Source organism: Oryx dammah, unplaced genomic scaffold (assembly GCF_014754425.2).
Source record: "Oryx dammah isolate SB20612 unplaced genomic scaffold, SCBI_Odam_1.1 HiC_scaffold_25, whole genome shotgun sequence".
Lineage (NCBI taxonomy): Eukaryota > Metazoa > Chordata > Mammalia > Artiodactyla > Bovidae > Oryx > Oryx dammah.
Genome location: NW_024070209.1, coordinates 98,557,029 through 98,577,953, shown reverse-complemented (window position 1 = coordinate 98,577,953; position 20,925 = coordinate 98,557,029).

Below are 20,925 nucleotides of genomic sequence, written 5' to 3'. Positions count from 1 at the left end.
GGGGCTGCTGCACAGATGGGAGATACCGGCCAGATGTGCAGGGACTCAGCTCAGGGGACCACACTGCCAGGACAAGGCCCGTGAGGGTTCAGAACTCAGGTCCGTCTCATTCCACCGGGAGCTCTTAAACTACCCCCGTTGTGCGTACCTGTAAACTGATTGCCCCACCATTGGTTAACTGATTGATTAAGTGATCCACTGATTACCTGCCAAAGTTCCTCCTCCTGCCGGGTCTTCCAGGGAGTCCCCTCCCACCCCTACCGTCCGATCCTTGTGCCTTCCCCAAGCCACCCCCGGGGGAGCCCCTACAAGCTTTTGGAAGGGGGCGTGGTCGGGGCGGGGCGGGGGCGGGGCTCTCGCGGCTTCCTGGCCCCGCCCGTCGGGAGCCGACTTCTTAATCTATAGCTGGTGAGGCGCGGCCCAACGCCCGCCGGTTGTCAGGGAAACGACCTCTCCCCTCTGAGCCTTCTAAGGGTTCCCCCCCGCCCCGCCCCAACCCAGGCGGACGTGAACTGAGGTCCTAGGATGGGAGAGGCTGGGGAGACAGACGGGATAGAGACACCCAGAGATGGAGAGATAAGGAGACAGACAAGAGATGCACCCAGCCAGGGAGAGACTCAGGCCGCAGAGATGGAGAAAAGAGAGACATGGGCGAGAAAACACATCCCCGCCCCACCCCAGTCACAGAGGCCGAGAAGGGGAGACAGAGACAGTCACTGCCGCGCGCAGAGACAAGGAGAGAGGCCGCCGAGGGAGAGACAGGGTCAGCAAAAATTTGGGGGGCGGGGGAGAAATGGAGAAGGAACGAGGGCCAGCCAGGGAAAGAAGAGTCGGGAGGGGACGAACTTGTGAAAATAAATATTTATAAATTGAGAGTTTCTAAATTCTTCCTGCATTTCCCGTAGTAAATTATTCATCTGTGTATCTCCCTCTCTCCTAACTGCTTAGGGAGCTGCGGGGGTGGGGTGGGGGGTGCATTTCTGTGCTCCCCCCTCCGCGTCTTCTTCCCCCCACCCTCTTCCCTGCCCCTCCCCCACCTCGTTCCCTCCACCCCCTTCCCCTCCGCCCTAATCTTCTCCTTCCTGCCCTTCCTTCCCCCCTCCTCCCTCTTCCCTCCTCTCCACTCCCTATTCCCTCTAACCCCTCTCTGGTCACCCCCACCCTCTTCTCCCCCTCCCCCCTCCCGCTTCCCATCTCCCCCCTCCCCTTTCCCGCTCAGGTTGGAGCTGAGCACCGGAGGCAGGCGGGGAGGGGCCGCCGCCCGGAGGTGACCGGCTGCCACGCTCGCGCGTTTCCTCCCTGCCTTAAATAAGAATAATCATCTAAGTCAACGGGGCTGGGATTAAAAAAACACTCGTCGCTGGCAGTCTGGCACCCCCAACCGGGACCACGGAAATCTTCCTCCAGAGGACTGGGGACACTGGAGATGGGGGCGAAGGTAGAAGCTGGGCCAAGAGGGAGTTGCGGCCCCAGGAGCCTCCCCCCAACCCCACTCCCCAGCTGGAGCCAGACGGCCCACTGCTTCCAGAGGACCTGGCTGAGCCTCAGTTTTTTCCTCTGTGGGATGGGGCCAAAGACTTAACTTCCTGTTCTCTGGGGCAAAAAAGTGAAAGTGTTAGTCACTCAGCGGTGTCTCTTTGTGACCCCATGGACTGTAGCCCACCAGGCTCCTCTGTCCATGGAATTCTCCAGGCAAGAATACTGGAGTGGGTAGCCAGTCCCTTCTCCAGGGGAATATTCCGAGTGAGTAGCCAGTCCCTTCTCCAGGGGAATCTACCCGACCCAGGGATGGAACCCAGGTCACCTGCATTGCAGGCAGATTCTTTACCATCTGAGCCACCAGAGAAACCCCTCTCTAGGGCCCACTGGCTCTCAAACCTGAGAGTCTAGAAGTTTTCAAGGCCCCTCCGACCAGTCCCCACAGCTGATCAGGCACAGAGGAGGAACAAGGTATGCTGTGAGTTCCTAAAATCAGGCCAGGGTTATGGAAGAGCTGCTCAGTCACAACGGACCACACCGCTCTCCGTCTGTGGCCTTAAGAGCCTCAGTTTCCTCATCTGCAGACTGGGCCAGTGATGTTCCCCTCCCCTTGATGGAGGACAAGGTGCTCCCCCTGTGAACCGCTGCACTGCCGCACACACGTCAGCAGTTCAGTGGCAGTTGTTCCCGGCTCCGCGTCACCTGTGCCCAACCCTCCCGGATTCCCACCTCTGCCTTTATCCTCTTCCCCCAGCCTCCAGGTCACCTGCACCGAACAGCAGCAGGAAAGGAAGGCAGGCACCTCTTCTCTCCCAGAAAGGAGCGGCCAGAGGAGCCAGGGTAGGTGACAGAGCAGAGCCTGCCCTGCCACCAAGACCAGCTCCGAAGCCACAGCAAACTTCTGGGGGTTCTTCAGAGATCTGCACCCTTTTTCTCCCTGCGATGCTGCAGGAAGAAGGTGGACTTCCCTTTCTGGACCAGGAAGCCTGGGTCTCAGGTCCTGAGTTTCATTCCTGACCCTGCTATTTTACCTTAGCCTTTGACCTTTTCCCTCTCTGGGGTAAGAGTTCCAAGTTTCCTTCCAGCCCCCACCTGCTTGGGATTTATTACTGCTCTGTGACTCCCCAGGTACCAGGAACAATGCTCAGAGCTTCACGGCTCCTTTCATGTCCTCCTCAACCTTGCTTATCTGGGCCCAGTCACTGCTGTACCATTTTACAGATGAGGAAGCTGAGGCTCAGAGTGGGGACTTGCCCCAGGTTGAGTAGCTAGACAATGACTGATGGAGATTCAGGCTCTAGTGACACAGAGGGGTGTCCTCACCCAGCTCCTTGTGCTACCCACAGGGACATCCCCGGCCAGGTCTGTGCTGCCCAGAGGGAAGGAGGCCCTTAGAGTCAGAGTTGCCCAGCCTGCCCCAGCCTAGTGACCTCAGGCCCGACAGGACCCTCGGAAACACCGGTCTCTGATCTGAAGCCTTCTCTTCCTTCTGTCATTTTCCATGAGCACAATGAGAGATGCATTGGGAAAATGACCCCTTCTGGATAATTATTTGCCACCTCTACATCCTGTGACTGGTGACACCCTCGCTGGCCTAGAGTGGTGGCTTTCAAGCCTTTCATTGACCCTAAGGGGCATTGAGAGGAGGGGGCAAGGAGGGTCAGAGTGGGCTCCTCCTTCCAGTGTGGATCACTTGGGTAAGATTTATTTGGAGAAGGTCTAAGGCACAGCTCTAAATATCCTTTGGAAGGACTGATGCTGAAGCTGGAGCTCCAATACTTTGGTCACCTGATGCGAAGATCTGATTCTTTGGAAAAGACCCTGATGCTGGGAAAAATTGAAGGCAGGAGGAGAAGGAGACGACAGAGGATGAAATGGTTGGAGTGCATCACCGACTCAATGGACATGAGTTTGAACAAACTCTGGGAGATAGTGAAGGGCAGGGAAGCCTGGCGTGCTGCAGTCCATGGGGTCACAAGAGTTGGACACAACTGAGCGACTGAACAACAAGGCACAAGGTTGAGACCTTGTGTAAGACGCGTGTGAAACAACAGTTTGAAACCCATTTCATCTTTTTGAAACCCAGTTTCAAGCCAGTTTGAAACTCAGTGTTGTGAATAATTAGGAGCCATTTGGGACAGAAAATTGCAGTTTCCTGAGGTTCCCCACCCCGCCGGCCACTTACATATCTTGGTTCTCCCCTGGCTGCCAGGGTGAGCAGATAAGCAAAAACCACAACTAAGAAGGCCTCTCCCAGGACTCACAGGCCTGCCCAGAATTCTTTATGAGGTCATTGCATTCAGTCAAACAGGCCCACCACGTGAGTGGGCAAACCGAGGCTCAGAGACCTTCAGTCATTTGCCAAAGGTCACACAGCCAGCACCAGCCCAGCTAGGACAGTTGGACTTCTGACACCGCCTGGCCTCCCCTGAAGAGGCAGCACAGTCACCCGGCACATGTCATTCACTGGCTCTTGGCCCCGTCCTGCTCATGGTCAATGTCAAGCCATCCCCAGGGGTTTCTTTGGGCACAAGAAGGACGCACGGATCTTCAGGAACAGACCTGAGGAGCTGCTGATAGAAAGAGCCATGGCCCTGGGCAGAGCTGCCCCTGCTGTGGGCACTGCCAGGTGCTTCACGTACCCACCCCTCAGCCACGCTCCCCACCCCCCACGGCACAGCACCAGAGCCCTTGTGCTTCCAAGAGGCCCCAGAGGAGGGCTGCCAGGCTTCCAGGAGCCCCTCTTCCTTCTAGCCCTCTCTCTGCCTCACATCTCTTCTGGGACCACCACCACACTGCCCCCCATCAAGCCAAGTCCTAGTTAGTCCTGAGCTGCGGCCCCTTCCTCCCTAGAGATGGTCTGATGGAAGTAGCCTGGGGTTGGCCCACCCTCCACCTTGCTAGACAGAGACCCAAACACGTGGGGCCACCTGGGTCCAAGCTGAGTCCTGCTGTGAACTTAGGAAGACTCACTGTTTGGAAGGACTGATGCTGAAGCTGAAACTCCAATCCTTTGGCCCCCGCCTGCGAAGAACTGACTCATTGGAAAAGACCCTGATGGTGGGAAAGATTGAAGGCAGGAGGAGAAGGGGACCACAGAGGATGAGATGGTTGGAGGGCTTCACCGACTGGATGGACATGAGTTTGAGTAAACTCCAGGAGCTGGTGATGGACAGGGAAGCCTGACGTGCTACAGTCCATGGGGTCGCAAAAAGTCAGACACAACTGAGAGACTGAACTGAACTGACTGTTGTTGATGGAGGTGGGGGGCAGGGGTGGGGGGGGGCAGAAAACCAGGGCAGAGGGATCAACTGTCCTTCCCACCAGCTGAAGGTGCAGCAGGGCAAACTGGGCTGGATCTTGGCCTCTGGGTGTCTGGGAGGTGAGGGAATGAAATCCCTGCTCTCAGGTGTAGAGCAAGCAGAACTCTTTGGGGATAGGAAGTCATCAGCCCCTGCTTCGCTGGTACCAAACTGCAGGCTCTGCTCCCCGGAGCTGGAAAAGCAGCTTCAAAGTGGAAGCAGAGCGGGGGAGGGGAGTCCCAGGGGAGGTTGTGGGTGAAGGATAAGGGCCGGGAAGGAGAGGGGAGACTAAAAGCAACTTTCAGTCCCACTCAGGTGACTCACACACCCCACCTTTAGCGAGAAAGGTAGAGATTTTCATTATCATTATCATTAGAAGGGGTGGTTAGAAATGTTTAGAATCTACGGAAGAGGAAGGTCGTGCATGCAAACGTTAACCAGAGTTAGTCATCACTGGCTGATGCCTTTTACCTCCTTGCTCATAGCTTTCTGTGTTGCTTGAATTTATTTTTTTATTTTACAAGAAGAATGTTTGGGTTTTTTTCCAGAAACAACAGGGATGGTACTGTCCCTCCCCGAAAAAAGAAGATGTAAAAATCAACAAGACTAAACTCTACATACCAAGATGCTCTTTCAAAACGATGCATCAGATATGAAAACAGCGAAGGGGGAAAGTGAGAGGCTGATGGTTCTACAACCCGAGCAACCAGAGAACTGGACCTGGTGAGTCCCAAGAAAGCGAAGATGAGTTTCAGCAACTCCCTTGGGGAGGGACTTCCTTGGTGGCCCAGTGATTAAGAATTCACCTGCCAGTGCAGGGGACACGGGTTTGATCCCTGGTCTGAGAAGACCACATGCCAAGCGGCAACAAAGCCTGTGCATCGCAACTATGGAAGCCTGTGTACCTAGAGTCCATGCTCTGCAACAAGAGAAGCCGTCGCAGTGAGAAGTAGCTACCACTTACTGCAACTAGAGAAGAGTCCTCACAGCAACAAAGACCCAGCACAGCCAAAAAAAAAATTTAAAAAGAAAGCTCTTGGGGAGACATTAGTGCCTTTGAGAGGAGCCAGTATAGAAAGGATCCAGGAGGTCTCCCGCAGGGAGCTGGGATCTTGGAACCCAGGAGGACTCAGCCCAGTCTGGGACCGTGGCTCAAAGGATGCTCACTGGGCATCACCAGCAAGCGACTCATCCCTCTGGAACTCGGCATTTGCTCTCTGTAAGATGGGTGTGGCAGAGCACCAGCATTAGGACCAGCATGGCAGAGTCAAGATGGGAGGGGCACCCCCTCTTCCTGCCCCCTCTCCTGTGTCCCCTTTGGAAACCCCTTGGGATGGGAAACCCACTGGGTTCCATTAGCACCTGTTCTTAAAAGCCCCTCCTGACCCTGGAGGCAGCACCTGCTGCCAGAGAGTTGTCAATGGCTCCTTGCACCTGCCCTCTGACCAAGCAATTCCATTTTTAGGAATTTAAACCACAGAAACACTCACACGGGTGACAAAGGAAAATACACAGGAAATTGATTGCATCACTGTTTATAACAGCAGAACTTCGGAAAACGCCTAGACACCCGTGGGCATGGGGTGGGGGTCGCTGATTGCATAATGGGAAGGCACTGCCCAGTGGAAGAGCAAAAAGCTGTGACAAATACTGCCTGCTCCTTCAAGGAGTGAAAAAGAGCAATAAGCTCTCATTTGTATTTTAACAAGGGCACCTGGCACACAACTTGCTGCGGTTGCCCTGGGAAGGGAGCTGGGGGCTTGGGTAGGAGAGGACGTGATTCTAGCCTTAAACCCTCTTCTCTTTGATCCAGTTAACTGTGCACATGGCCTGCCTGGGGAAGCCATCCACTGGCCTTCCTCCCTCTCGGATACTGAGTAGAACCTTCTGGTTATTATCTATCTTCAGTTCTCCTTCTCAGGGCCCATCAACCTTGCCATGGAGTGAAGTCATGTGACCAGTGCTGGCCAATGAGTTGTGGGAAGAAGTGACCTGCCGCTCCTTCCTGTCTCAGTGACCTAGACAGGGAGGTGCCACGAGACAAAGGCAGCCTGGCCCACTGAGTTTGTATTTGTCTTTTTAATAATTTCGTCTATTTGTTTATTTTTGGCTATGCTGGATCTTCATTGCTGGGAGGGCTTTCTTTAGTTGCGGCAAGTGGGGGCTACTCTGGTTGCGGTGTGTGGACTCCTCCTTACAGGGGCTTCTCTCGTTGCAGCTCCTGGGTTCTAGGTACACAGGCTTAGTAGTTGTGGCACACAAGGCTTACTTGCTCTGCAGCATGGGGGATCTTCCCAGGATCAGGGATCAAATCCATGACTCCTACATGAGCAGATAGATTCCTCACCACTGAGCCACCAGGGAAGCCCCCACCCTGAGCTTTCACATGGAGGGTGGTTGCCATGGAGAATCACCTGGACTCCTGGCAGACTTTTGTTGTGCAAAACAAACTTTTGCTGTGTTGAGACACTTCAATGTGGGGCTCATTTGTTACTGCAGCACAGCCTAGCCTGGCTAACTGATACAGATTTGCAAAACCGCCTTCTGGTTCAAGGGATATCAGAGAACTTGGACAGGTCCCTTGACTCCTCCAGGCCTCAGTTTCCCTATGTGTGTAGTGAGGCAAGTAGGTTTTCCTCCTCTGACTAGGCCCTGTGCTGCTCATTTTCCCAGACCCCAAAGGCCTGAGGAATATCTGCCAGTATGAAGTGCCGCTGGTTCAGAGTTCTCACTGGACACTGGGTGGGCCCCCTTGGGGGCATCATGGGATCCTCACGGTAGCCCCAGGAGGGACGGACTATCTTTTTCCCCATTTCCTCAGGAGGAAACTGAGGCTCAAGGAGGTGAGATCACTTGCCCAGAAACCCCAGCATCTATGATTCTTACCTGCTGTAATGACAATTACCATCTCTTATGAACACAACAGAAGCCCAGTACTGACCACTTGGGAGAGCTTGGAATGAGGATTTTTTTTTTTTACCATCTTAACCATTTGAAAGTATACAATTCAGTGGCATTAAGTCCATTCACATTCTTGGGCAACCATCACCACCATCCATCTCCCGAACCTTTGTTTTTTTTGGCCACCACATGGCATGCTGGATCTCAGTTGCCCAACGAGAGACAGAACCTGTGCCCCTTCAGTGGAAGTTCGGATTCTTAACCACTGGGCTGCCAGGGAATTCCCAGAACTCCTTTTACCTTGCCAAGCTCTGTACCTATTAAACATTAACTAACTCCTTATTTCCCTCTCTCCCCAGGCCTGGGCAGCCACCACTCCCTATGAACTTACCCATTCTAGGAACCTAATATAAGTGCAATCATACAATATTTGTCCTCTGGTGTCTGGCTTATTTCACTTAGCATAATGTCCTCCAGGTTCATCCAAAGTGAAGTGAGCGTCAGAATGGCCTTCCTTTCCAAGGCTGAACGACGTTCCATTATATGTGTGCACCACATTTGGCTCATCTCTTCATCTGTTGACAGACACTTGGCTTGTTCCCACCTCTTGGCGGTTGTGACTAATGCTGCAGTGCCCATGGAATATATACCTGTTGGAGACCTTGATTCAGTTCTTTGGGATATATTCCCAAAGATGGAATTGCTAGATCATATGGTAATTCTTTGGAACTCTGCATTCAGATGCTTATATCTTTCCTTTTCTCCTTTGCTTTTCACCTCTCTTCTTTCCACAGCTATTTGTAAGGCCTCCCCAGACAGCCATTTTGCTTTTTTGCATTTCTTTTCCATGGGGATGGTCTTCATCCCTGTCTCCTGTACAGTGTCATGAACCTCATTCCGTAGTTCATCAGGCACTCTATCTATCAGATCTAGGCCCTTAAATCTATTTCTCACTTCCACTGTATAATCATAAGGGATTTGATTTAGGTCATACCTGAATGGTCTAGCGGTTTTCCCTACTTTCTTCAATTTAGGTCTGAATTTGGTAATAAGGAGTTCATGATCTGAGCCACAGTCAGCTCCTGGTCTTGTTTTTGCTGCCTGTATAGAGCTTCTCCATCTTTGGCTGCAAAGAATATAATCAATCTGATTTCGGTGTTGACCATCTGGTGATGTCCATGTGTAGAGTCTTCTCTTGTGTTGTTGGAAGAGGGTGTTTGCTATGACCAGTGCATTTTCTTGGCAAAATTTGATTAGCCTTTGCCCTGCTTCATTCCGTACTCCAAGGCCAAATTTGCCTGTTACTCCAGGTGTTTCTTGACTTCCTACTTTTGCATTCCAGTCCCCTATAATGAAAAAGACATCTTTTTTGGGTGTTAGTTCTAAAAGGTCTTTAGGTCTTCATAAAACTGTTCAGCTTCAGTTTCTTCAGCATTACTCTTTGGGGCATAGACTTGGATTACCGTGATATTGAATGGTTTGCCTTGGAGACGAACAGAGATCATTCTGTCGTTTTTGAGATTGCATCCAAGTACTGCATTTCGGACTCTTGTTGACCATGATGGCTACTCCATTTCTTCTGAGGGATTCCTGCCCGCAGTAGTAGATACAATGGTCATCTGAGTTAAATTCACCCATTCCACTCCATTTTAGTTCACTGATTCCTAGAATGTCGACGTTCACCCTTGCCATCTCTTGTTTGACCACTTTCAATTTGCCTTGATTCATGGACCTGACATTCCAAGTTCCTATGCAATATTGCTCTTTACAGCATCGGATCTTGCTTCTATCACCAGTCACATCCACAACTGAGTATTGTTTTTGCTTTGGCTCCATCCCTTAATTTTTTCTGGAGTAATTTCTCCACTGATCTCCAGTAGCACATTGGGCACCTAATGACCTGGGGAGTTCCTCTTTCAGTATCCTATCATTTGGCCTTTTCATACTGTTCATGGGGTTCTCAAGGCAAGAATACTGCAGTGGCTTGCCATTCCCTTCTCCAGTGGACCACATTCTGTCAGAGTTCCAAAGAACAGCAAGAAGAGATAAGAAAGCTTTCTTCAGTGATCAATGCAAAGAAATAGAGGAAAACAACAGAATGGGAAAGACTAGAGATCTCTTTAAGAAAATTAGAGATACCAAGGGAACATTTCATGCAAAGATGGGCTCAATAAAGGACAGAAATGGTATGGACCTAACAGAAGCAGAAGATATTAAGAAGAGGTGGCAAGAATACACAGAAGAACTGTACAAAAAGATCTTCACGACCCAGATAATCATGATGATGTGATCACTCATCTAGAGCCAGACACCTTGGAATGTGAAGTCAAGTGGGCCTTAGAAAGCATCACTACAAACAAAGCTAGTGGAGGTGATGGAATTCCAGTGGAGCTATTTCAAATCCTGAAAGATGATGCTGTGAAAGTGCTGCACTCAATAGGCCAGCAAATTTGGAAAACTCAGCAGTGACCACAGGACTGGAAAAGGTTAGTTTTCATTCCAATCCCAAAGAAAGGCAATGCCAAAGAATGCTCAAACTACCACACAATTGCACGCATCTCACATGCTAGTAAAGTAATGCTCAAAAATCTCCAAGCCAGGCTTCAGCAATATGTGAACTGTGAACTCCCTGATGTTCAAGCTGGCTTTAGAAAAGGCAGAGCAACCAGAGATCAAATTGCCAACATCCGCTGGATCATGGAAAAAGCAAGGGAGTTCCAGAAAAACATCTATTTCTGCTTTATTGACTATGCCAAAGGCTTTGATTGTGTGGATCACAATAAACTGGAAATTCTGAAAGAGATGGGAAAACTAGACCACCTAACCTGCCTTTGAGAAATCTGTATGCAGGTCAGGAAGCAACAGTTAGAACTGGACATGGAACAACAGACTGGTTCCAAATAGGAAAAGGAGTCCATCAAGGCTGTATATTGTCACCCTGCTTATTTAACTTCTATGCAGAGTACATCATGAGAAACGCTGGACTGGAAGAAACACAAGCTGGAATCAAGATTGCCGGGAGAAATATTAATAACTCAGATATGCAGATGACACCACCCTTATGGCAGAAAGTGAAGAGGAGCTAAAAAGCCTCTTGATGAAAGTGAAAGAGGAGAGTGAAAAAGTTGGCTTAAAGCTCAACATTCAGAAAACGAAGATCATGGCATCAGGTCCCATCACTTCATGGCAAATAGATGGGGAAACAGTGGAAACAGTGTCAGACTGTATTTTTTTGGGCTCCAAAATCACTGCAGATGGTGATTGCAGTCATGAAATTAAAAGACGCTTACTCCTTGGAAGAAAAGTTATGAGCAACCTAGATAGTATATTCAAAAGCAGAGACATTACTTTGCCGACTAAGGTCCATCTAGTCAAGGCTATGGTTTTCCAATGGTCATGTATGGATGTGAGAGTTGGACTGTGAAGAAGGCTGAGCGCCGAAGAATTGATGGTTTTGAACTGTGGTGTTGGAGAAGACTCTTGAGAGTCCCTTGGACTGCAAGGAGATCCAACCAGTCAATTCTGAAGGAGATCAGCCCTGGGATTTCTTTGGAAAGAATGATGCTGAAGCTGAAACTCCAGTACTTTGGCCACCTCATGGGAAGAGTTGACTCATTGGAAAAGACTCTGATGCTGGGAGGGATTGGGGGCAGGAAGAGAAGGGGACGACCGAGGATGAGATGGCTGGATGGCATCACCGACTCGATGGACATGAGTCTGAGTGAACTCCAGGAGTTGGTGATGGACAGGGAGGCCTGGTGTGCTGCGATTCATGGGGTTGCAAAGAGTCGGACAGGACTGAGTGACTGAACTGAACTGATGGTAATTCTATTTTTAATTTTTTGAGGAACCATCATTCTGTTTTCCATAGTGGCTGGACCATTTTACATTCCCACCAACAGTATAGAAGCTTCCAGTTTCTCCACATCCTCACCCACACTTGTTATTTTCTGAGTTTTGATAGTAACCATCCTAGTAGGTGTTATATGGGGTGGTATCTCATTGTGGTTTTGATTTACATTTCTCTGATGGTCTCTGAGGGAATAGGATTTTTTATATATTTATGTATCTGGCTTTTCTGGGTCTTAGTTACAGCACGTGGGATTTCCATTGCAGCATTTGGCATCTTTACGTGAGGCATGAAAACTCTTAGTTGAGGCATGTGGGATCTAGCCCTCTGACCAGGGATTGAACCAGAGCCCCCTGAATCAGGAGCGTGGAGTCTTAGCCACTGGACCAGTAGGGAAGTCCTGGGAATAGGATTTTTTAAAGTGCCACAGGTGTGATCCCCTGGACCTGCTTCCAGAGGGGGACGCAGGGGGCTGCTCTGGTCCTGGGGATTCTTTGTGCTCTGCTGTGCCATGCTTAGTTGCTCAGTTGTGCCCAACTCTTTGTGACCCCATGGGCTGTAGCCTGCCAGGCTCCTCTGTCCATGGGTATTCTCTAGGCAAAGAATACTGGAGTAGGTTGCCATGCCCCCTTCCAGGGGAATCTTCCCAACCCAGGGATCAAACCCAGGTCTCCCGCATTGCAGGTGGATTCTTTACCATCTGAGCCACCAGCGAAGCCTGGGAATGCTTTAGCCGTATCTCGAAGTCCTTGAATCCCAAGCAGATGAGTGGGGCTGTGCTCTCCTGGGATTTGTGCCCCAATGACCTATCCACCCACGCTGGGGTCCCAACTTCTCCAGAAGCTCAGCCTCTGATGTTGCAACTTCTACTTCCCTACTGGGCCTGAGCAGGGACTGAGCTGGGCCTTTCCAGCCCTGGCTGACCTGGTGACACAGAGTCCCCACCCACGCCTGGGACACAGCAGCGAGGCGGCAGTGCCACAGAGAGGTTGGGGGGAGGGGGCGACCATCTGCATGCCCCTTGTCCTTCTGTGTCCAAACTAGGGCAGCTTTGTGTGGGGGACAAGGGTAGAGACTCTGGAGCCAGCATACTCAGAGTTACATCTTTGCTATATTTGCCAGCCATGTGACCTCAGATAAACCACTTCCCTTCCCAACCTTCACTTTTCTCATCTGTAGAATGGCTGAAATGGTGCTTGAATGCGTGCATGCATACTTAAGTCTCTCAGTTGTGTCTGACTCTTTGCAACCTCATGGACTATAGCCAGGCTCCTCTGTCCACGGGCTTCTCCAGGCAAGAACACTGGAAAGGGTAGCCAGTGCTTGGCACTTGGTAAGCGCTCACTAAACACTTCCCTTAATCACCAACATTGTCATCATCCTCATTATTATCCACATCCAGAAGGACAATCAGGTCCCACCTGTGCCCAACAATCCCTGGCTCCCGTTGCCAGCAGGAGAATACCCACCACCTTCTTATGGACAGGTGGGTACTGCCTGCGCCGGCCCCTGCCGACCTCTCCCACCTCCTCTTCCCCTCGCTCAGCACACTGCAGCCACCTGGGCTGCCTCCTGTCCCTCAAACACCTGGCCCTCCTTTCTGCCACTGGCCCTTTGCACATACCTTTCCTCCTGCCTAAAATGTACTTCCCTCACTCCAGTCCACTCCCATCCCTCCCACAGTAAACGCCCAAAGAGCTCAGTCTCACGTCAAACTTTCTTTCCTCAAAGATGCCTTCCTGGGACTTCCCTGGTGGTCCAGTGGATAAGAATCTGCCTGCCAAGGCAGGGGACACGGGTTCGATCCCTGGTCTGGGAAGATTCCACAGGCAGCGGAGCCACTAAGCCCGGTGCCCTGCAACTACTGAAGCCTGCCTGCCCTGGAGCCTGTGCTCTGCAACAAGAGAAGCCCCTGCAGTGAGAAGCTCACGCACCAAAACAAACAGCAGCCCGTGCTCACCGCAACTAGAGAAAGGCGTCAGCGACAAAGACCCTGAGCAGCCAAAAATAAATAAATAATTTAAAAAGATGTCTTCCTGGACATCCCGACTCTCGGTCCACATGGGAGTGGTTGGCCTTCATGGCCCTGTACGCAACCCCCCCATTCCCCATACCACTTCTCTTGGTCCTAAAATGTGAAATTATTTAAGGAATGTCAGCCTCCCCACGTGAGCTCTGTGAGGCCAGGATCACCCCTGTTTTGCTCCCCATTATTGCCCAAGCACCAAGGACAGGGTTGACCCAGGGCCCCCCACCCCCAGCTATTCGTCAAACTGAAGTATCACCTTCCAGAATCTCCCTGATTTGGGAAACTCAGAGGCTTTTCAACAAGACAATGCATTACCTACATAACTACATAAGCTTTAGGTTTCGTACCTTTGCAAGACTTTTGCACTCATCGAATGAACAAATCTGAGAAAACCCTCTGCTACACCCTGTGTCCTAATTTTTCAGCTCAGAAAAATATGGTCATTGCACTCAGAGCAGCTGCTCCCAATTCCTGCTGTGCCTCCTCGAAGCCCAGCCTCCAGCCCTTCCTCAGAACATGCGGGAGGCTGCGGCTGCTCCGAGGGTCACCCCTTGCTTGGGGATAAATGCCAACGATGAGTAATGGCGGGTTGCGGAGGGAGGTGCAGACGCGAGTTCAGCCCAGTCAGCAAGATTGGCGGGAGACAAGGTGGCCCCTTGCCTGGGGTTAGGGCCCGACTCAGGCAGCCTCCCCCCCAACCCCGCCCAACCAGGTGGGGAGTAAGAGTGTGGACCCCAAGGGGGCCACGGGGCAAGCCTGTGCATTTATCCTCTCCCTTGTCTATTTCAACAGTCCAGAGACTACTGTGCGCTTGGCCCAGTTTGGGGGAGGCCCCAGTGAGTTCTTGATCACAGCGCCACTTGGGAAGCCAGTGGGAGGCCCTAAAGAACGCCTCAGAGGGTCCCAAGGGAAGAGGTATTCAGAGAGGGGCAATGTCCAGGTCCATTCAAAATGGTTCTCAATGAAAGAATTTTCTTGACAGGCTGCAGGAAACAGTCACTTTAGTACCACTGGTACTGTGACTGGGGTTGGGGCCAGTTCAGGGGAGGTGACACCCTGAGGCCTGGAAGAAGGGTGGACTGTCCCAAAACACAAACCAGTTGGGGGAGGACTTAGAACATGGGGTCACCATCGTCTGGTTGGGCTCCGTGGACACGGAGGGTGAGCCTCGGGGTGAATAAGATCTGTCGAGAGCAAAGGACCTGAGCCTGGAAAAGGAGCCTGGCCTGGGCGGGGGTCCCGAGATGTTCACGAACATCAGGAACATCCTAGAGAGAAACCCCCACTTTTTCGGTTCCCCCAGGGTTCACGTTCCTGAGGGATAGACGATGGAGACAAAATGAAACAGACAAGCAACTGGTTGGGATGTAGGAGGTGGCGAAGGTAAGGGGGAGACGTGGCTGGTCAGGGAGGACCCCTGCAGGAAGCAGGGTTGTGGGGGAAGGGATGGGCCCAGGGGGTATCTGGGGGAAACTCCAGGAGAGATGGCCCAAGGGACTCCAGGGCAGGGTGAACTTGAGAGACTGGAGGAGGGTGGGGGTGGGCCTGGAGGAGGGGTGGGAGGTGAAGGAGGGATGGGGGCTGTGACACTCAGGTGCAGATACACAAGGTGAGCTCCTCCAGAAAGCTGTGCATGGCCCTTGTTTCCTTCCCAGAATTCCCAGGCTCACCCATCAGGCAACAGGCTACGCCCCATACCCCCGTCACCACAGTCCTCATCTATGCAGGGCCTTAGGAGGGGCTCAGCCTTTTTGGATCCTCACAGCTGCCTGTGGGGTGTCCCACCCTCCATTCTGCTGCTGAAACAGCAGAGATTTTTGCTGGAAGGGGGAGCAGGTTTCCGGGTGGGGATGGAGGAGGCAGGAGGCCTACACTGCAGGGAGATGGAGACCCTCAGGGAAATTCACACTCCAGCTGCTCGCCAGCCTGAGGACAGGCGCTCTCAGCTGCTGTCACATCGACACACACATGCATGCTGACACACACGTGTGTACATGGACACACGCACAATCCCGCCCTCACACTGAGACACACACACTGGCAAACAGATAAACACCCACGATGACACACACATAGACCAGAACACTGCCACACTGCACAAGCACACACACACACAACTGCCTCTCCAGTTGGTCTGAGCTATCTGCTCCAGAATGGCCATCTCTTTAGGTTGGAGCCTCCTCAGGGAAATCTTTGCATCTTCATATGATCCTCCAGGCTGCCCCCCAGCTGCCGTTGTTGCCTAAAATCCTGAGAACTAAGGAAAGATTCCTTTAAACCTCACACTTCAGATTTTAGGCTGAAACAGTATTTCAGAAATTCGAGTCTTCAGGATGGTTCTGATGTGGGCTTGTGGGGACAGGTAGGATGCTGAGGGCCCTGCCAGGGGAGCTAGGGTTGGAGAGCAGGGGTTGTCGAGGAAGAGTTAGTCTGGGCAGATTCCACACCCGCCCCACCCTCCATGGCTGCGAGCAAACTCCACAAAGCAAGAGCTGGCCAAGGGCTGAGTGGATCAAGGAATGGCTCTGAAAACTCACTCTGCAACCCTCCCCAAAGGACTGTGAGCCTCAATTTCCCCATCTGTACAATGGATTTGATCCACCTTTTAGGGCTAGTGCAAAGAGTTAAATGACACCCATATACCTATAAAGTTAAAAGCCCTGGAAGCCCAAGAAAATTAAGTTTTGGGGGGGCGCGGATGGGATGGTAAAAACTCGCAGCAGTGGCCTCTCGGGTGTAACAGGGCTGAAAATAACCGGCATTTTCCTTTTCTCTGCGGCTGAAGCCGCGCTTCCCATAGGACCGAGCCTGCTTATCAGTAGCAAAGCCGCTCTCTCTGCCAGAAGGTGACTGTGGGGCTCGGCTCCCCTCTCCAGCCTTCAGCCCGACTCCTAGGGAGGAGAACAGTGAACTCCCTCCTCCTGGTTCAGGTTTCTACACCGCCCCCCCCAAACCCCTAAACAATTTTGCATATATTTAAATCTTCTCTGCTGTTTCTAGGCTTGAGCCGACCCCCTCCAACAGCCCCCGAAAAAGGGAGAAAGAAATTACAAAAGCCCGTCATTTGTCTCCATCCCCGCACCCCATCTATCAGGGCCGCAGAGCCCGTCGCCTCGAATGATGCGCGCGCCCGGACGGCGCTTTAATGGGGCGCCGCGTGTGACTGTGCAGCCGGCCGGCATTTGCATACATATTAAACGGAGCAGTAAAAAATGCAGACATGCAAACCATTTGGACGGGCTCCTCGGCGAGCCTGCCAGGAAATCAATCTTTTGGTTTCTTAAAGGAAACCTGCTCGGGAGGAGGTGGTGAAGCCTCGCAGCCCGCCAGCCCTGGGAGGGGAGCGGCCAGCATCTGTCCATCTGTCTGCGGAGGCCAGTCGGTTGTGAGGGTCCTTCGCGGCCACGGACTTGGTGGAGCCTCGACAGGGAGCCAGGGGGGCCAGGGGACCAGAAGGCATCATCAATCGCTTTGAGAGTGGATCCTGGCTGGACCGGCTGTGTGCCCTGGAGTAACAGGCTTGCCCTCTCTGAGCTCTGCTCACCCAGGTGACAGTGATAATTTAGTGCAGCGCCTCCCCCACCCCCAGGGGATGCTGGAGATTTTCCTCTCAATTCATGGCTCTGGGACCTAATGACCAACCCAAGGTGGCCCATCTCCTCTATGAAGAGCCTGGATCCCAAACTTGGTGTGGAAGAGATCCCCTAAGAGCACAGGTTCTGGAGGCCTGAGTTCCAAGTCAGGCTCCATTCCTTACAAGCTGTGTGACCTTGAGCAAATGCATCAACCTCTCTGTTTTGTTTTTTTTTTTAAAGTGTGTCTGGGGGACCAATATACTTCCTTCTTAGGTGTGTTGTGGAATAAAGTAGGTCATTCATTATCTGGCTCACAGTAGGACTTAGCTGCAGAGCAAAGTGTAGGAAGGTCCTGGTATCACTGGTGTGGTTTTCCAGGTGAAAATTCCTCACTATGCCTGCATGGCTTGGTGGCCGCTTGTCCTACGAGCCTCCTCATCTCTAAACGCCGTGTTTGATTCTCACAGGAACTCCTAGCTCACACGGACCCCCCACCCTGACCTCTGCAGAGGTGGGGTCCCAGGGGCTCCACTGCCCATTCCAGACAGATGTGGCCAAGACGGCACCTCTGAGGGCTCTGAGACCATCATCTGCTGGCAAATTGGGCAAAGCCCGGGCCCCGGCGGGGGACACCCTGAGCCAGCCCCAAACAGACTGAACGTCTGTGGGACCAGAAAAGGCAAGTGGCCCAGAGTTTCCGCAGAACCAGAGCAGTCCTGCTGCTCTATCCATCCTCTCTCTCAATCCCACTTTACAGATGAGGAAACTGAGGCTTGGAAAGAGGTGCGTGGTCACAAACTCGAAGGTGGTGGAACCGGGGTTGGAACTGGGGCTGAGTGATGGCAAGGACCACTCCCCAGAGGTCACTTGTAAATACTGTCGACAGAAGGAGCTCTTTCTGCATTGTTAGGAATGCCGCTGTCCCTAAAGAAGGTGTGTGCTTGTGGAGAAAGACCAGTTTTGTGGGCTCAACATGCGATTCAGAATTCACGAAGCTTCTTCCTTGAAGGAAACTGGAGGAAGCAGTGGACGGGTTTTTTGTTTGTTTTGTTTTGGCTGTACTGAGTCTTCACTGCCCTGTAGCAGGTAGGATCTTAGTTCAGTGTAGGACCTTAGTTCCCCTCCGGGGCTTCAAACCCGTGTCCCCTGCATTGGAAGGCAGAGTCATTACCACGGGACCATCAAGAAGTCCCAGGAGTAGGTGGCTTTTGAGAACCAGCTTGAGTGTGGTGGGTGTTCATCCATTTCCTCCACACTCCTGGAGGGGACCAGTGTCCCCAGGACAGGCTGAGTACTGGACAGTGCTGGGGCAGTGATGGGGATGGTGGGTGCACCCAGCCCCATGAGAGCCACCCTCCTCTCTGAGACCCTAGCCCTGCGTGAAGAGCCAGGCTAGGGGCAGGAGAGCCCTGGCCTTCAGGTGGGAGAGAGTCTCTGGGAATCAGAGCTTCCCATCTGAGCAGCAAAGGGGCCTCCACACAGTGCTGAGTTGCAGCCTGCTACCATGGGAACAAAAAGGTCTGAATCCAGGGTGTGGTCCAGTTGGATGGTGGCACCTCCCTGTGTGACCTTGGGCAAAAGCCTTAACCTCTCTGGGCCAGGGTGGCTGAGCTGACTGCACTCCTCTCCCTCTCCCTTTGGAAGATCCTCCTTTTCACCCCTGGCCTCCAGGCTCTCAGGGGCCTCTGTCCCTCTACCTCTCGCTGCAGGCCCCAGAGGACAGGCCGCCCCCCACTGCCTGGCAGGCAGCGGGTGGAAGAAGCCGGCAGGGCGAGAAAAGGCAGGAGGGGCAGGAGTTACAGGAACCGGCTGGGCCTGGGCGATTGCTCAACTGGGGAGCCTGGCCGGCCTGGCCTCCACAGGCCCCCACTTCCCCCAGTCACCCTCCCTCCTAGCTCTGCATTGCAAACATTCCTCGCCAACCTCGGCTGCTGCAGCCCCGGAAGGGGGAACTGCCGCAGACACAGCACGAGGCAGCCAGAAACACTTAACCCCTTCTTCGCTTCCAGGCAGAGCCCGCAGGCTGGAGGATGGGGCTGGGCCTGGATTCCCAGACTCCAGCGTGACCTGCTCAGGTGCACCGCTGGCAGCCCTGGTGGGCCCCAGGTTAGCAACCTGGATCAACAGGCCATCTGTGGGATCACAGAGTGACTGCTCAAGGACTTACTGGGCAGACGTTTCCAGAGTGTTCACTGGGTGCCCAGCACTGCATCTGGTATAAACAGGAATACCCAGTGGGGGGCACCCACAGAGCCCACCTTCTAGTGAGGGGTGGAGTGCAGATCAGACAAACAGGCTTTTTTTTTTTTTTTTAGCTCACGACAGTGATGAGTGTGCTACAAAGGAAAAGTACAGGGTGAGCCTGACTGTGAACTGAAGTCACTCAGTTAGGCAAGGAGGGCTTCCTGGAAGAAGTGACATTTACCAAGCAACAAGAAAAAGAGAAGGAGAGTGTGTCAGGCAGAAGGGTGAGGGGAGAGAGTTTTCACGGTTCAGTCTATTTGCCTGGAGGGCATAGGGTAAGGGGTCGAGAGCCCCTAAGTGGGAGGGCTAGGTCTATGCCAGACCCCAAAAGGTTTGGGGTCATTTTCGAGCTTGGATTGTCTTCTAAGGGCAGTGAGGAGCCATGGAAAACGTTTACCTGGGGAATAACATGATCAAGTTCAGTCTTAGGCACTAAGAATCCCATAGCCAAGAAATGAAACCAGCACGGTTTTCAGATAGAGATCAAATATACGCGAAGACCAGAATACCTGCAACTTACCAAAGTGCCACCAACAGGAGACGTTTCAAACAGCAGCCTGGCAGCTGGGCCTGGCACCTGGGCCTCCTGGGGCCCAGGGGCCACTCTGAGCCCTGCCATTCCCAGTCCAGCTGAAGGGGCTCCTACTCCCAGGACAGGATCCACCCCTCCCCCATCCCAGACCCTGCTCTGAAGACAGCTGGAGCTTCATAAATGCAGCAATTTGTGTTGAAGTTGGGAGGGGCTGAGAGACCACCCAGGCCCTCACTTCAGAGGCAGCAAGGGCTGGCCCTGGCTTCTACTGGGGGCCCAAATGCAGCTGGGCCTTGGGCCCAAGCTGGGGATGCTTGGGCACAGGGAGGCCGAGGGGGCACGGATCCGAGATGCCCACAGCACGTGTCCAGAGAGGCCAGCACACCCAGCCTGTTCATGACCTTGGCACCTCAAGATCTCTGTGGACCGCCCCCTACCAACTAAAGCCCCTTCCTCTCCCCACCTTTCATGGGACCTCACAGAGGCTGAAAGAAACAGATTCAAATCCAGGAGACTAGGAACTGTTTGGAAGGGAGCGGTCACCAAACCTAGCTGATGGACTGCTCCACTCCTGTAGAGCCTGAAGGCATGAGTCAGGGGACAAAGTAAGTTGGTGGGAAACTTCTGTATTGTTTTCGCTGTAGCTGAGTTTCCTTTTCTTTTTTCTTCTTTTTAAAAATGAAGTGCTACTTAGATCATCAATATACCAGAGATGGAAATGGAGCTCTCTTGATTGGAAAGGAAGCGGGTGGCCTGGGACTTCGCCGTGCACACCTATATAAGCTCTGTGTCCTCCTGGGCAACCCCAGGTTCCTAGGGTGGGCAGGCAGGCCCAGCCTGAGACTTTAGGGATGGGGAAACTGAGGGCCCGGGAGGCGGAGACACTTGTCTGGAGTCACACAGCCCTGAAGGATGGAGTCAAGGGCTGTCAGGCCAGCCTGAGCCAAAGACCTTCTATCAGGCCAGGCCCAGGCTGCAGGTCAGGAACTTGTATCCCCACTCTGGTTTCTGAG